Consider the following 15,376-nt stretch of genomic DNA (forward strand, 5'->3'; position numbering starts at 1 on the left):
CTCTCAACGCTTTGTATTGTGCATTGCAATGTGCCTGATGGTCCCTGTTGCTTGCACAAAAGGGCTATATGGGAAATGAGTTACTGGGATACAACTGTGAAGGACATGAAGTTTTTAGTTAAACATTGTTTTGAAAACCTAATAAAATATCCTGATGCATGAATATTAGGGACCTATCCCCCAAAGTTTCTCTATTAATTGATTTAGAAAAATGCATCTGTGTAAAACTGGTGATATTACTGAATTATATCTCAACTGTCTACCTTGTTTTCATGGCAAAAGAAAGGAGCAGCTATTTGCAGTGGTGAATAATCATGTCTTTAGAAGACAATGGTAGTGTGCTCATTAGGTGGAATTTGAAATAGTAGCTTAAGTGTAAGTAGCTTGTGTTGAATGTAGGAAAAGTTGGACCACAGAGATTATTTAGGGGGAAGCAAAAATTCTGCCTGGAAGGAGGGCTAAGCTGAAGCTGATTTAGATTTCTGGTCCTGGTTGAGAAGCGCGGTGTCCATCCATGAGCAGTGAGGGAAGGAAGGAAGGAAGGAAGGGGGAACTCGAGCATGGACAACATTGTGAGCTTTTGAGGAGGGCTGTACTGGACCTGGGTTAACACCTGAGCACCATGGGAGAGATACCAGAATGACAATGTAACACCAGTCCCTTTTTCTAAATGAAACCTGAGGTGAGGGAAGAAGAAAAGAGAACTGTGGGTTGTCTGCTTAGATAAGCCTGTTGAATGAGATATTGTGCATGTGAGCTGAGGTGAATGCAAAGGTGAAATCTTCTGGATCCTCTCTGAAGCATCTGAGAGGAAGAAGATATATAAGCAGAAAATTGATTTATGGAAGCTGAAAGAGTGCAAAATTTTGAAAACTACAAAAATGGGGAAGACAAAGATATGGCATGGGTCATGACTGGAAAGAAATCATTGAAGATGTTGATGAAAGCTATTCTGATAACATCAGTGCATAGCTTATGTAGTTTACATAGGGTGGACCTAGAGATCTACAGGGAGATGTTATAAATGATGTATTGAGGCGTGTATTTTGAGTAATGTTGATTCAAATGTTAAAGTTACATTTTTATTCATGAGGGTGGGGGATGGTTGTTTTTCAGGGTCATCTTCTGCCTTTCTGCTGAGAGCATGCCTGGCAGAAGAGTAGGAGGAGAGGTGAGATGGGGAGCCGCATGCTAGCTAGACGCTGTGTGGTCACCAAAGCTGGAGGCAGGGGTAAGGAAAGAGGGGTGAGCAGATGTGGAGGCCCTGGGTTATTGCTAGGAAAGGGGCAATTTTGAGGGCAGTGGAGGGAAATGAAGGGGATGTGGGGAGCAGTAGGGACAGGCCGGCCCTTAAGGGGAGGCAAGCTGGGATGCCAGCAGAGGGGTTGGAGTCAGGATCAGGTCTGGAGGCAGTGTTCAGGGTCAGCCTCCATCTGGTGGTCCCCTGGGAAGGCTGTGGTGATGAGGCAGGTCCAAGGCCAAGCCAAGGATTCATGTCAGTGGGTGAGGATCAGACTGAGTATCTGGGAGGCAGGAGACAGGGTGCTGACAAACGCCACACAGCGACCATGGGGGCCAGGGGCAAGCAGCTCCCAGGGCAGGATGGTCAGGACCTCCCTGCTGCCCTTCACCACCACAGCTCTTTGCCACAAAGGGGCTGGTCTCTGATTCAGCCAGCACATTGTACAGCAGAGGTGGCAAAGCCAGGTATTTTACTCAGAAATGTTAACATGCTAATACTGTCTGTTACTCATGTCATCTGGGGTGTGAACACATACATGCTGGAGACCAAATTAAAGCTCAGCAGTTAGAGGAATTCTGGTGGCCTGAATTGTGCACATCAGGTTGCAGAAGGACTTGGTGAGAACCAAGGAGCATCCGTGTTGTGTTGCTTTATACAGCATTTTCACAAGGGAAGACAGAATTAACACTCAGAAATGAAATTTGTAGATGATAATTAATAGGTGGTGTGACAGCAAATACTGCGACTTCATTTCAAGTGGTTAAGAAAAGGGAAATATTTAATTAAGTAAAAAAAGGAAACAGAATCCAGAATCTTGATGTTGTGGTTTAACACCAGTCGGCAACTAAGCACCCCAGAGTTGCTCGCTTACCCTCCCTGCGCCCAGGGCGATGGGGGAGAGAATCGGAAAAAAGAAGTAAAACCAGCGGGTTGAGATAAAGACAGTTTAATAGGACAGCAGAGGAAGAAATGATAATAATGATGATGATAAAAGAATATACAAAACAAGGGATGTACAATGCAATTGCTCACCACTTGCTGACCAATGCCCAGCCAGTCCCTGTGCAGTGATTGCTGCCCCCCGGCCAACTCCCCCCGGTTTATATACTGGCCATGATGTCATATGGTATGGCATAGCCCTTTGGCCAGCCTGGGTCAGCTGTCCTGGCTGTGTCCCCTCCCAGCTTCTTGTGCACCTGGCAGAGCATGGGAAGCTGAAAAGTCCTTGACTGGTGTAAGCACTACTTAGCAACAACTAAAACATCAGTGTGTTATCAACATTATTCTCATACTAAATCCAAAACACAGCACTATACCTGCTACTAAGAAGAAAATTAACTCTGTCCCAGCTGAAACCAGGACACTTGATTATGAAAGAAAAAAAATAACAAATGTTTTCTTTTTAATGTATGAAGCTGCTTCTTCCCTCCAAAGAAAGCACAGGAACAAGGATGAGATGGGAAAAAAAGATGCCCATAAACAGAAGTAAATTCTAAAAAGCTTGGATAATGTGAATACATACCAAGCAGAGGAAATCACTTAGCCTAGCAAAAGGCAGCACTAGAAATAGGATTAAAATGCAGCAAAAAAAAGAGGAAGTTCTGAGTCACTATCAGGAAAAGCCTGACAATAAAATCTGTTAGCTACCGTTATAATTTCCCAGTTTAACAATAATGAGGATCCCATTGCTTGGAACGGACAGCCATTTATTTGTGATATTCTAGGGGGATTTTTTTTGAGTACTTCTCCTTTTAAGGGAATTTTAATCAAGTGTTTTCTTATGGCTCTTAGTTATATAAAGATTGCCCAGGGAAATATAACTTTGGGTAGAATTAGTATACCAATCTCTTGGGCCTCTCAAGAAATGTGTGAAGTCTGACAGATTTATTTAGAATGCAAAAAGTGTATGTTTAGATTAATATACTGTATTTTCCTTCTACATTTTAGTGTTATAGCTTACAGTTCTGAGACAAGCTTGTTTTTCCAGAAAGGTGAGTGAATTTGTACAAATTGATGAATTTACCTTAATAGGCTTTACTGTTAATAAAGATGATGCACAGAAAAGATGTCAACAGATGTTTGAGTGCTGTGTGTAAACTTTTCAGAGACTAAAATAACACTTCGACAACAGAGGACACCATAGTCATGGTATGGTATCTGTATATATAACCAAAATGAGATTGACTGTGGAACGCTTGATCTTGTGTTTCAGATATGTGGGTCAATATGACGAAGTGTGTAAATTTGGATAGTATGTCTATGTACTTTGGTATGGAAAGGATGAATTGAACCCGGTGTCCATAGACATCTGGCAAAACATGTTTGATTGTAATATGCACGAGGATCCTATGTTATCTCTGCATCCCTTTTGGAAGGCTTGCCTTCTCAGTTTGAGAATTTGAAACTAGGTGGAGTACTGCCTAAAGCAGCAATCAGATGTCATTATAAACTCTGTGTTGCTCACCCGGTAGTTTCAGCTGCGTAAATTAAGCCCTGAGAACTTTCTGCAAACTGACCAGAAGGACTGTGATGACTGACTTCCTAACTATGTGCATCTTAAAATGCATCCTCTTCCTTTTTTCAAATCCTTTCTTTCTGCTAGAACATTTGGTTCAGGAAGATGTTCCTTTGTAATTCAGTCTTCAAATGATGGAGAGTCTCCTACATATCTTGATGAGCAGAATCTGGTGGTGTATTTTTTTTTTTCTTTAAGAATTTTCATTTGAGTGTATTAGATAGACTGCTGATGTTGAATAGTACTGTAGCCATCACGGCTCTTGGGTGTAAGGAGAGCAAGATTTATGGAAGAAAATTAATACCTTCTGTTAGACTGGTCTGTGTGATTAGGGGAGGAGGGGAAGTGGGAGAGAGTTTAGGCATGTGAGATATTCAAGTTTGAGACAGAAGCATAAAATTTCAGAGTTGACTGCTAGCTGGGGATAATTGTTCTTCAGAGAACTACGTTATGGCAGTCAATCAGACTGTGTTAGAGAATAGATAGTCATGGAAAGCATACATGGGTATTGGGGAGGACGTGATAAAACTTTTACCTACTTATTGGACATTTCTCTGATATAATTTTATAATGCACACAAAACTAAACTTTCTTGGGTTCATGAGCACTGCAGTCCTCTAGGTTTATGGAAATTAGTTCCCAGAGATAGCTCTGAGAGATGGGGCTGGGAGGTCAGAGATGGAGCACCTTCATGAGAAGTGCTCTCTTTGCTGTTAAGGAAACGTCTGTGCGAGTTGGTTGCCATGTGCAGTTGCTTAGTTTCATCCCTGTGGTTTTCATGAGATCATCTGCTGTGCTGGTTCAAATTGTATTATGTGCTGAGAAATAAATGTATTCAGGGATTTGGATGTGTCTGTCACAGAGAATATTTATTGTGATGGCTATCCAGATGTTTGTATTTATTTTTCAGATAGTGTCTAGATGTTGTTTGTGATAAACGGATTCCTGAGGCTTGTCAAAAAGTAGGAGATGGAAATGTTTGAAGGCTCATCTTGAGAGGCCGGGGAAGGATTTCAAAGTAGAAATTTCTCCCACTACAGGTTTCCAAGGTAGGAGAGTCTGTGACAAATATAAGTGTACAAGATGAAATGAGGTGATACCTGGATAGCTCATTCAGAGCTGCAGCCTCTTTCGCAGCAGTGGTGTCCTTGCCAGAAAAAACTGAAGGCCATTTGGGTTAGCACGGTATTTTTTTGTTTTTTTCTACCGTCCTTAATATTATGGCTCTTTGAGCATCCTAGTTCTACCATACCATAGCTAAATTGGGTTGTGTGTGGTCATGTGTAAACTATGTGTGTCTGTATGATGTGAAGACATAACTGTTAATGACCTTACAGGCCAGGCTTTACCTCTATTTCTTTAGGTTCTTCTGTTTGTTAATTGGATTGGCAAAACAGTCATCTAGACAACTACGCTATTTCTAATAGTGGCCTTAATCAGATGCCTAGGCAGAGATTGAAAATGCAGCAAGTGTAATTCCCATAATTACATTAATCTCAGGAATTTCCTGTACCAGATGGGGGGGAGTGGGGATTATATTTAGTGTGTGCATATAATTTCTGTGCATATAATCTTCAGTAGATTTCTCTACCATAAACTTGTCTAGTCTCCCAAGTAGCTTTTTGGTACCTACGATGTACTTTGGCAAAGTGTTGATACATGTCTGTTATCCACTAATCTTGTTAAATTTTCTTGACATTAATTCGTTCCTTGGAGTTAAAGGCTTGTAATTAATGAGAGAGTTTTTAAATGTGAATTTATCGCCGTTAACCTGAAGAGTGATTCAATGGTGTGGACCGTCTGCTCCTGTCTAATTCTAGGGAAGCCAGAAAGCTTTAGTTCAAAATAACTATTTGTGCTGCAATTATGTATTGTCAATTTATCTTTCCAATCTCTATAAAGAAGTGGTATTTTCTTGTTTCTGTTGGGGTGATGAACTGGGGGAGGGTACAGGTAGGTTGACCAAAAGATGCTGATGTACAAGTATAGTAACAAAGCATAGATTAGCTTGGAAAATAGAACTGAATGCAGCCTCGGCACATTCTCAGATGACATCAAATTGAGAGGAGCATTTGATAGCAGAAGGGCAGGGCTGCTACTCAGGGGACTCCTGGCTTCCTGGACAAAAGAACCAACAAAAATCTCCAGACATTCAGCGCAGACAAAAGCCAAGCCACGCTTTCAGGCCAGAGCCCCATTCATCTTTACAGGCAAAAGACTGACTGGCTGGGTCTTCTGCAGCAAAGGAACTGGGGATCCTGATGGAGCTAGGGGAGATGGAGCGTGAGTTGGGGGAATGAGTGCATCTAGCAGGTCCAGGGAAGTATGTTTATTTTTCCATCTGCTTGACACTGGTGGGGCCACATCTGGAATATTCTGTCCAGTTTTGGGTCTCCCAGTAGAAGAATGATATCAACAAACTGGAAGAAGTCCATCAGGATCCCTTCAGATGCTTAGAGAAGTGGAAGATATGATACACAAGGGGAGGTGGGGAGGTCTTGGTTGGTTTAGTGTGGAGAAAGTTAAGAGGTTAACTGCTGTCTTGTAGTGCTTAAGGGGGACAGGACTACAGAGAAGATGGAGACAGACTTTTTTTAGAGGTGCACAAGAAAAGAACAGAAAGGAATAGTCACAAGCCACAACACAGGACCTTCTGACTAGATATTAAGGGGTGCAGGGGAACTTCAGAAAAAGCATTGGAGCAGGTTACACAGAGAATCTGCAGCATCTTCATCCTTGGAGATGTGCGAAGCTTGTCTGGACAAGGTCCTGAACAGCACGATGTGTCTTCAGAGCTAGCCTTGCTTTGAGAAGGGAGTTTGACTAGATGAATTCTAGAGGTCCCATCCATCTTAAATTTCTGTTTCACAGACCTCACAGAGAAGGTAGATGGAGTATGGACACAATTCTGCTTATTAATGAAACTAGATAAATTTTTGTGGAAAATATCTTGTAAAATTACCTAGTTTGGCGAAATAATTTTTTAAACATTATCAGAACCCAGAATAAAATTGATACTTTGTTATGGATTTTATTCCAACTTTTATTGTTATCCTTTCTGTTCCTTGAATTTAAGCCAAACTAGTCCCAAAACAGGTTGCTACAGTGTGTGATGGGCATGTAACTTGTATTTGCCAGGTGCCAAACAGAAATTATAGTTTCTTAGTTTTGCTTGCGTTTCCATCACTGAGAAGACTAATTTGGATTTCTTTTTAATTCCATTTTTCAGAGAAGGGAAAATCTTGTTATCTGTGAAACCTCCACACATTTTTTCTTTTTTTTATCAGAACTCATAGAAACTGAGAAGTGCATGCAGATGTTACGTGTGTGGGGAAAAAGCTGATATTTGCACAATCAAGGAAGGGTTGTATGATCACAGTGCCTCCTTAGAAAGTGGGCTAAAATGGAACATGAATGCCAACCTTGGAAAGAAGAGAGTAGGTTGGAGGAACATGTATTTTGCTGATGCTTCCGTTAGTTCGAGCAGCTCTGCTGTAGCCTCCTCAGCTACACTTAGAGATCTTTGCTGGCACAATGTCCTGGTGTAAGGTTGTTGGCAAACAAAGCTCTTCAGTGCAGTGCTTTTGGGGTATGAAAAAGCCATTTCTGGTAGCTTAATTTATACGTGGAGAAGTTTTGCAAATGAGAAAGCTGGTTTCTTGGAGTAAATAGCTCTTCTGACAAATAGTTCTGGGGGTGCACAGTTGACATGGGGTGGAAAAGATGATGTAGATGCAGAGGAGGAAGATGGGAGCTGTGCTGTAGGAAGTGATGCAGATCCATTCAGTCCAGCACAGTTTGAACTGCTGATGTACGCTGTGAGTCAGAGATGTACGTCTCACTACGTGTTAGCCGCAGTTGCCTCTAAAAGTTCCCTCAGTTTTTGTTTCTGGAAAGGCACTGGTAGCTGAGGTTCCCACCATGGGCAAGGATCACTGTGTGCATCTCTGCTAGGCATGATTTTCATGGTCACCCACATGAGCCATCATCAGCTTTCTTGGCTGGAAGCTTTGCTTGCATAGCTTTCAGGCATGACTGGTGTCCTGGTTTCAGCTGGGACAGAGTTAATTTTCTTCTTAGTAGCTGGTATAGTGCTGTGTTTTGGATTTAGTATGAGAATAATGTTGATAACACACTGATGTTTTAGTTGTTGCTAAGTAGTGTTTACACTAGTCAAGGACTTTTCAGCTTCCCCTGCCCTGCCAGCAAGAAGCTGGGAGGGGGCACAGCCAGGACAGCTGACCCAGACTGGCCAAAGGGCTATTCCATACCATATGACGTCATGCTCAGTATATAAAGCTGGGGGAAGAAGAAGGAAGCGGAGGATGTTCGGAGTGATGGCGTTTGTCTTCCCAAGTAATGGTTACGCATGGTGGAGCCCTGCTTTCCTGGAGATGGCTGAACACCTGCCTGCCGATGGGAAGTAGTGAAGGAATTCCTTGCTTTGCTTTGCTTGCATGTGTGGCTTTTGCTTTACCTATGAAACTGTCTTTTATCACAACCCACGAGTTTTCTCACTTTTACTGTTCTGATTCTCTCCGCCATCCCACCGAGGGGGGAGTGCACAAGTGGCTGCGTGGTGCTTAGTTGCTGGCTGGGGTTAAACCACGGCGAGTGGTCTCCTTGTGGCTCTGGCAGTCTCAAGGAAGTAAAGCCATGGTGCCACTGTGTACTCTGTGTGGGCGATGGCCCCAAATGGTGGCACGAGGGAGAGCAAGCCATAGCTGGCCTAGCTATATCGTGTCTGTGCAGCCACTCAAGACTGAGAGGAGATCAGCGAAGTCTGCCACACAGAAGAAACAAATACAATAATATACATCTAGCTGATGACTGTCAGCTAAATTCTACAGCAAATCTTAGGTAATACGAGTAGGTACAAAGAAAATGATTGCAACTGCACTGACAACCTCATCTCAGAAGAGAGAGCTTTTATTGGGGTGTGATATTGACTACATTTAGGATGAACAAGTAGCAGATGCTTTCTTTCCTAGTGTGGCATAGTCTGTAAAAGGTTGACAATTTTGTTCAACAATAAAGAAATCTACCATTGCTATAAGGAACTTCTAAGTAGTTACACTTTTCTGCATTTCTTTGTCTTTTCATTCTTTTGTCTAAAAATCAGGAAAGTCTGATCACCCCCTCCATATTTGTTCCCCTTCATTATCAAAATACTTATTTTTCTTTTCCTCTCAGGTGGCACGTCTGACCTTTTTGGAAGCTGTCTTCAGTTCTATATTTTGGCAGTCGGTGTGGTACGCTTGAATTCTGTCACATAAATCAGACTTTGCCTTTGCTCACTGCCTGTGATTTTTGTCCCATCCCCTCTACTACCTGAAGAAAACCCACACCCGAACCCTCTGTTCCTTGTGAAATGTTTTACAATCCTGACAAAGAATCGTGAATATGGTACTCTGGACAATGAAAATATTTGAAGTTTCAGACTTCATGATACAGAAAATATTTCTAACTTATAATGAAATACCCTGAAAGTGGAGTTGAACAACCAGTACATTATTGGTAGTGTTTCTGGCTTTTAAACAAGTGGCAGACCAACAAAAGGTAAATGCCGTGTTGTGCTTTTTTGATTATAGAGAATGAGAAATTTGTGTGCTAAGTGTATTAGCTGATTTGGGGAATCTAATATTTGATTCTACAAGGTGCTGAATTGCTGCACAATGAATATGTACACAGGGTACACAGGTCTGTGCTGAGTGACAGCAAACAGAATCCTTACAGACACTGTTTTACTTGAAATAACTTCAGCTTTAAGAAAATCAAAGGAACAGCTAAGGTTGCTAAGTGACAGCAAAATATTTATCTGTTATTTAGAAAATCAAACCAGTTTATGCAATGAATAGTAAAGGACAGCATATATTGTGTGCCACCCACATGCTGTATAGGACCATTATTGTACACGAATGAAGACCTTCATAATTCAGCACAGTAACCACAGCTATCACCCCTCTCTTAGTACTGAGATTCTCTAATACTATTTATTTAGTCGTCTTCCTCAGAAGAAAATCGCTCGAGTAATTCACTATAAATTAACAGTCTCCGTCTCTGCTCTGAAACACAAGTAATATTCTTGTTTGTGTAGGCAGATACTGGAAGAGGAGGGAAGGTGAGAGAGAAGGAGGGGAAATGGAGTGAGAACCGCTGTTTATAACTGGCTGTTTGCTTTGCAGGCTTGTTCTCATCACCGATGTGAGATGAAGCTCATTAACAGACAATGATGTGGCACAGGCATTTTGCTTTTCTGGGAGGAGAGGATAACGATGGATTCAGGCTAAGTCTCTTTGCCCTGCCCTTGGCTGTCGCAGAGGAAGTGTGCGTGTGGCTTTCCAGAGTCCAGTCCTGTGGATAAAGCCCTCCCCGCCACCACGGGCACTGGTGGGAAGCCGGGGTTACAGCAGGGTTGGTCAGGGACGAAGACTTGGGTGGCTCTTGAGCCTCGCTTGGCAGGAGGGTGAAAGTTGTTTCAAGTGTTGTTAGATGCTGTCCTGCCGTTTCTAAGGCTCATTTGGGAAGAGGAAAGCCTGCTGTGATGGGCTGACCAGTACCCCCGCACAGCTGAGCTGGGAGACCCTGCAGGGGAGGCGCAGGACGGGAGTCCCCGAGTTCGACATCTTTGAGCATGCTACTGCGGCTGGAGGGTTTGGGAAGGTGGGGAGACCAGAGAGATGGCAGTTGGATGGGCACTTAACCAGCTGCCTTTCAAGGCAGAGTAAAATTATATGAAACAAAATCTAAAAAAAAAAATCAAAAAAACATGTAAAACACATCCACGCTCCTTTTGTAGGCATGTGGAGCTTAGGTTGAAAACTGGGTTTGATGTGCAAGTGGACCTGTTAAATGTGTAGGGCCTTGAAGACATGGTCTGTGTGAATTGCTAGGAGATTATCAGTAGTTGAATTTTTATTGTCCTGGAAGTGGTGTGTTAAATTCAGCATGACTGTAAATGCATTGACCTGTTGTGTCATCCAGGTTTGGTTCTGGCTGAGGGTATAGGCAAGTGGGATGAATTATCCTACAGTGGAACTCAATTCATGACATCAGAAAGTTAGTCCTTGGCATAATTTCTACTCTTTTTTTTTTTTTTCTCCTTTTTCTTCTTGACAAAGAATCTGGCAGGACAAGAAACAAAGTTATGTTCAAAGAAGTGTGCGAGAAGTTGGATGGAAAAGGATTTATTTGTACCTTCATTTCTGTTCATTCAGGAGATGCGAATCTATCTCCTGACTGAAATGGGAGACAGCTGTTTGAGGGAATGCTCATCGGGTTATTTCTTTTTCCACTCTTCTTTGCTCTCAAAAAGTATAGTTTTGGGTAAAGTTATCCAAAAGCAGCTGCTGCTGTGGAAGGCATTGGACAAAATGGCACAGTTTTGAAATAACAAAGCTTCTTATTTTTAGGAAGTGTTCAGGGACTTAAGTCATGTTCGGTGCTACAGATCATATAGGTTGCGGCTGAGAAGTCGGGGAGTGGCCCTTTGGTTGGCTCCTCCCCACCCTTTTGTTTTTGTAGTCTGCATAAGAAATATTGTATCTAGCTCTCTAGAATTGCAGTCATCACCTCCTGCTGTTTTCCTCAACTACCCATACGGTCTGAGAAAGGGTAATTTCACACTACAGTGTGGGAGTAGAGAAGCAGCAATGCTGTTGCTTGTGTTAAGGTCAGGGGCTTACTGATACTCGCACAAATCCCAGCTCCGAGTGTGAAGGCGTTCAACCTGCCGTTATTTCTTTCCTATATTTCTTAAATTGCCACAAGGTGGCAATGGTTCAGAATGTTATTCCTCCAGACCCAGCTCTTCGGCTGACTGCACTTGCGGGGAACAGGGTCAGCCGCGGGCTGTGGTTGCGAGCCAGCATCTGCGGTGCTCTGGGGCATGGAGGCAGAGGCTGGTTGTGGCCACCACACAGGCCACATTTTAAGCTTTTTCATTTTAAAGGGCAAAGTTCTGTAGGGGGCAGTTGTGCAGTGAGTTATGTCTTTGCCAGCTGCTGTGGCTGCATATGTTTAGGGCAGTAGTGAGCTGCTCTCTGTACTTAGGCAGTGAGAAGCAGATGAAAATGCTCTAAATCTAGCATCCAACTTTGAAGCTAGGTTTTTTTTTTTTTTTCCTTCTTTCTTTCAAAGAGAAGATAAACAGTATTACTGTTACATACGTGCTTTGTTTTTTCTTTCAAAATATTGGAGTTTATTATTCAATGAAGTAAAACTTGTGATGTTGGAACAACTGCCTAAACTGCCAGATATGTTTGAAGTGCAACTTCATATAAAAATAAGAATTTAAATTCTCTGTAAAATCCATTTATTGAAATTGTTTAAGGGTATGAGTGGAGCTAAAGCAGAAATGCCTCTAGGTTTTCATACCCAAGTTTCACTTTAGAAGAGAAAAAGCAAGTCTTTAAATTAGTACTCAAAGAGGAATATATTGGGATATATAAGACTTCTTTGAAATGTTAAATGCAAGGTGAGAATTTTATTTAATAGTTAAGTGCTTGAGGCTCTTTTGATACCTTTGTATTACTCTGTAAATTATGAAAAGTTAAATTGCTACTGCCACTTGAAAAAAGTTATTCTTAATTAAATAGAATAAACTTCTCAAAGAGCTATCTTAAGTATATGTTTTCATTCTTTGATAGACTACTAAGGTTATCGGATGTAAAGTAAAAAATAAATGTTACCTTTTGTGAAAGGCACAGGGATGAAGGGGAAGAAAAATTTTTATCTGTTGCGTGGCTGCAATAAAGAAAAAGCAAATTCGAGGGCAGTTAATCTTGTTTTCCCTTAAAGTTGTCTTTGCTTATCTTCAGTCATTCTGCAGAATGCAATCAAACCTGATACTCCGAGTCGCTGGAATTTAGTTATACATGCTCCCATGAAACAGCAGTAGTTATTTATGAACTATCACACAGAGTTACGACAACAGATTTCGTACCACTGAGAATGAAAAATCCAAATAAGCAATACAAAACTGAAGCAGGTTGATGGAAGGCAACAGAATCAGTGAGGCTTTGCTATATGCTTCAGGTGATATTCAGAGTTCAGTTTACATTTGGGGGTACATGTAGTAAGGTCAATTCTTACTTTTATTTTAATTTTGCTGTTCCATTTCTTTCTGTTAGAATTAAAATGTGGACACACAGGCACTGACAGTAAAGATGTAAAGAAGTAGTGAGGGACTGAAAGCAAAGGTCTGATGTGTATGGGTCTTGCACAGAGGAAAGGAGGAAAGGGCACATGCAGTGGAAAGGTAATCCTACTGCAGAAGGATTTTGAGCTCCTTTATGTGAACTCCTACCAGAGAGAATCTGGCCAGGCTTATTGCCCTTAAGTTCAAGCATTTAACTTGGGATTCTGGTTATGCATGATGTCCTCATCTCTTGTTCCTTGTTAACCAAGATGGACAACTTCAAAGGTAGCCCAGACTTGGACAGGTTGAGCTGTTTGGCAGTGTCCAAGAGTTAATGTCCTGTACAGACGCCTGTTTCTCTCCATTTGCTCTTACGGTGTTCTAATGCAATTAGACTTCCCTTTTTTCTCCGCATTTCTAAGTTACTGCTTGTACTGTTAGTTTTGTTTCATTTCATTTTTAAAGGCACTTGGCTGCAAATTGAAGAGTAGTAACAAATCCCTTAAAAACGACCAACACTTAAAAAAAAAAAAAAAGTGAGAATTCGCTGTACACTCAATATTCTGACAAATAAAAAAAAAAAAAAGAGGAACTGTATGCTACAGCAGACCACTATAAATTATTCTGTATCTTGGCAGTTAACACAACTGCATCTCTCTATATGACAATACTTGGGACCTGTAAAATAGACTTCAGATCATCAGCGCAAGGTGTAGCTTTTCATGTTTTCCATTGGAATTATTATTTTTTAGTTTTGCAGGAGAACTTTATTCCCCTACACATCCAGATTTCACACGAAAACATAAGTAATTTAAGAAAACATAAGTAATTTAAGAAATGTACAATGTATAAGTAATTTAAGAAATGTTCATATTTAAGAATATGAAAGACGTATATAAATATTTTAAAGGCATTTCTGTTTGCTGAACTATCATGGTTAGAAATTAGGAAGTCAGAATTAAATTTATATTTCATTGCCTTATTCATAATGTTTTTGTTTGATATGTGGGTAATAGACAAGCAAATCACCTAAAGAATGAAGTCTGCAAGCATGAAAACACATTTCCATAATTGCCTTGGCAGCAAGCCTGCACGTTCTCGTGGCAGAGCTGTGACTGTTCCATGGGATGAAGGAGCTGCTTGCTCAGCAGTGGCGCGCCGTCTGCGGGAGCGCTTGCCTCTTAAAAAAGTCCCCTACGAGAACAAGTGTGTGCTGGAAAAAAACTCAAACCATCCTTAATGATTTGCATTTTCCAATATGTCAACTTGTCCGATATCTTTAGAAAACGAGAGAAGAACAAGGGGAACTGAATGAAGGAAAGGACCTGTCCTGCACGTCTGGGAATGAAGTTTGATTTATGGTGCAGATTCTGTGCAAGGAATAGAAGTCTGGCAGACAGGTGGACAGATGCCATTTTTGGTGTATGTACAGACATGATACAGATACTTCTCTCCCATTGATATTTTTAACGAGCAGTGGTACAGGCTGGCAATGTGTCAGTGTTGGGCTGCTGCTCTCAGAAGCTCATGTGGGAAATTTTTCCAAGTCACAGCAACCTCTGTTGAAGTTTGCTTGCCTCAACGGGAGGCCTCTTCTTTTGTAGAGGTTTCTTGGGGCTTGTTCTGTATTGCTAATCGTTTTGTTAAGAGGAGGAACAGAATTATTATCATGTATTTTTAACTAGCTTGGATTTTTTTCAAAGGCATATTTCTTCGGCTTTGCATTGCTGCTGCCTACATTTCACCATTTTTCAGAGGATTTCTCATACCAAGTATTTAGGTGGCATCTATACTATTGTTTCCTGTGAAAATAGAACAGCTTTCAGGTTTGCATTCAATTTGCAGAGAGTTTTGCAGTAAATTGCTACATATTTCATAGAAGCACATGACTTGACAAACTCAGCAAACTTTACATAGGATGAAAATCCTCCCTTGATGTGAAGGAAGTAGAGATTGTTCAAGGATACGTTATCAGGATACCAGTAATTTTGCTAATCTTGTAACAGTGTTGTAGCTTAAATGGCTTCAAAGTGTCAACACTAGAGACCCAAAAGCCTAAGGTCACTGTACTTACTGTAGATGCCAAAAAGTTATTCTGTTAGTAACGTGTGATCGGGGTAATGTTATTTGTTGCAGGTTAACCGTTAAAAATACTTTTGTTTATTTTTAACTAAGCAAAATACAGGAAGGATGAAAAGACTTTTCAATCAGTTGTGTTTGAATTTTTGTAATGTTAAAGTTCAGGAATACTCACTGGAATAAAGGCTTTACATTAGTTTTAAAGTTCTGGGAAAGCACAACAACTATTTTTAACTGTTGCTTTGTTATATTAGTATGTTAGTGGCAGTCTCCTTTGATGTGACATTCTAACTTCTCACAGATTTGATAAGGAGAAATATCTTACTAAATATTTCAAGAGTTGATAGGAACCCTGGCAAAAGGCCTGTGTCTGGATCCCTAGAGACCTTTCAGATTTTGC

General features: G+C 41.1%; 1 protein-coding gene across 13 annotated transcripts in view; it reads left to right on the forward strand.

Annotated features, from left to right (window-relative positions):
• CADPS2 (calcium dependent secretion activator 2) overlaps positions 1-15,376 on the forward strand; it is a 324,205-nt gene that overhangs the window by 51,879 nt on the left and 256,950 nt on the right. The window lies entirely within an intron of this gene.

Source organism: Nipponia nippon, unplaced genomic scaffold (assembly GCF_047370975.1).
Source record: "Nipponia nippon isolate SJK-2023a ecotype South Korea unplaced genomic scaffold, ASM4737097v1 scaffold_3, whole genome shotgun sequence".
Taxonomy (NCBI): domain Eukaryota; kingdom Metazoa; phylum Chordata; class Aves; order Pelecaniformes; family Threskiornithidae; genus Nipponia; species Nipponia nippon.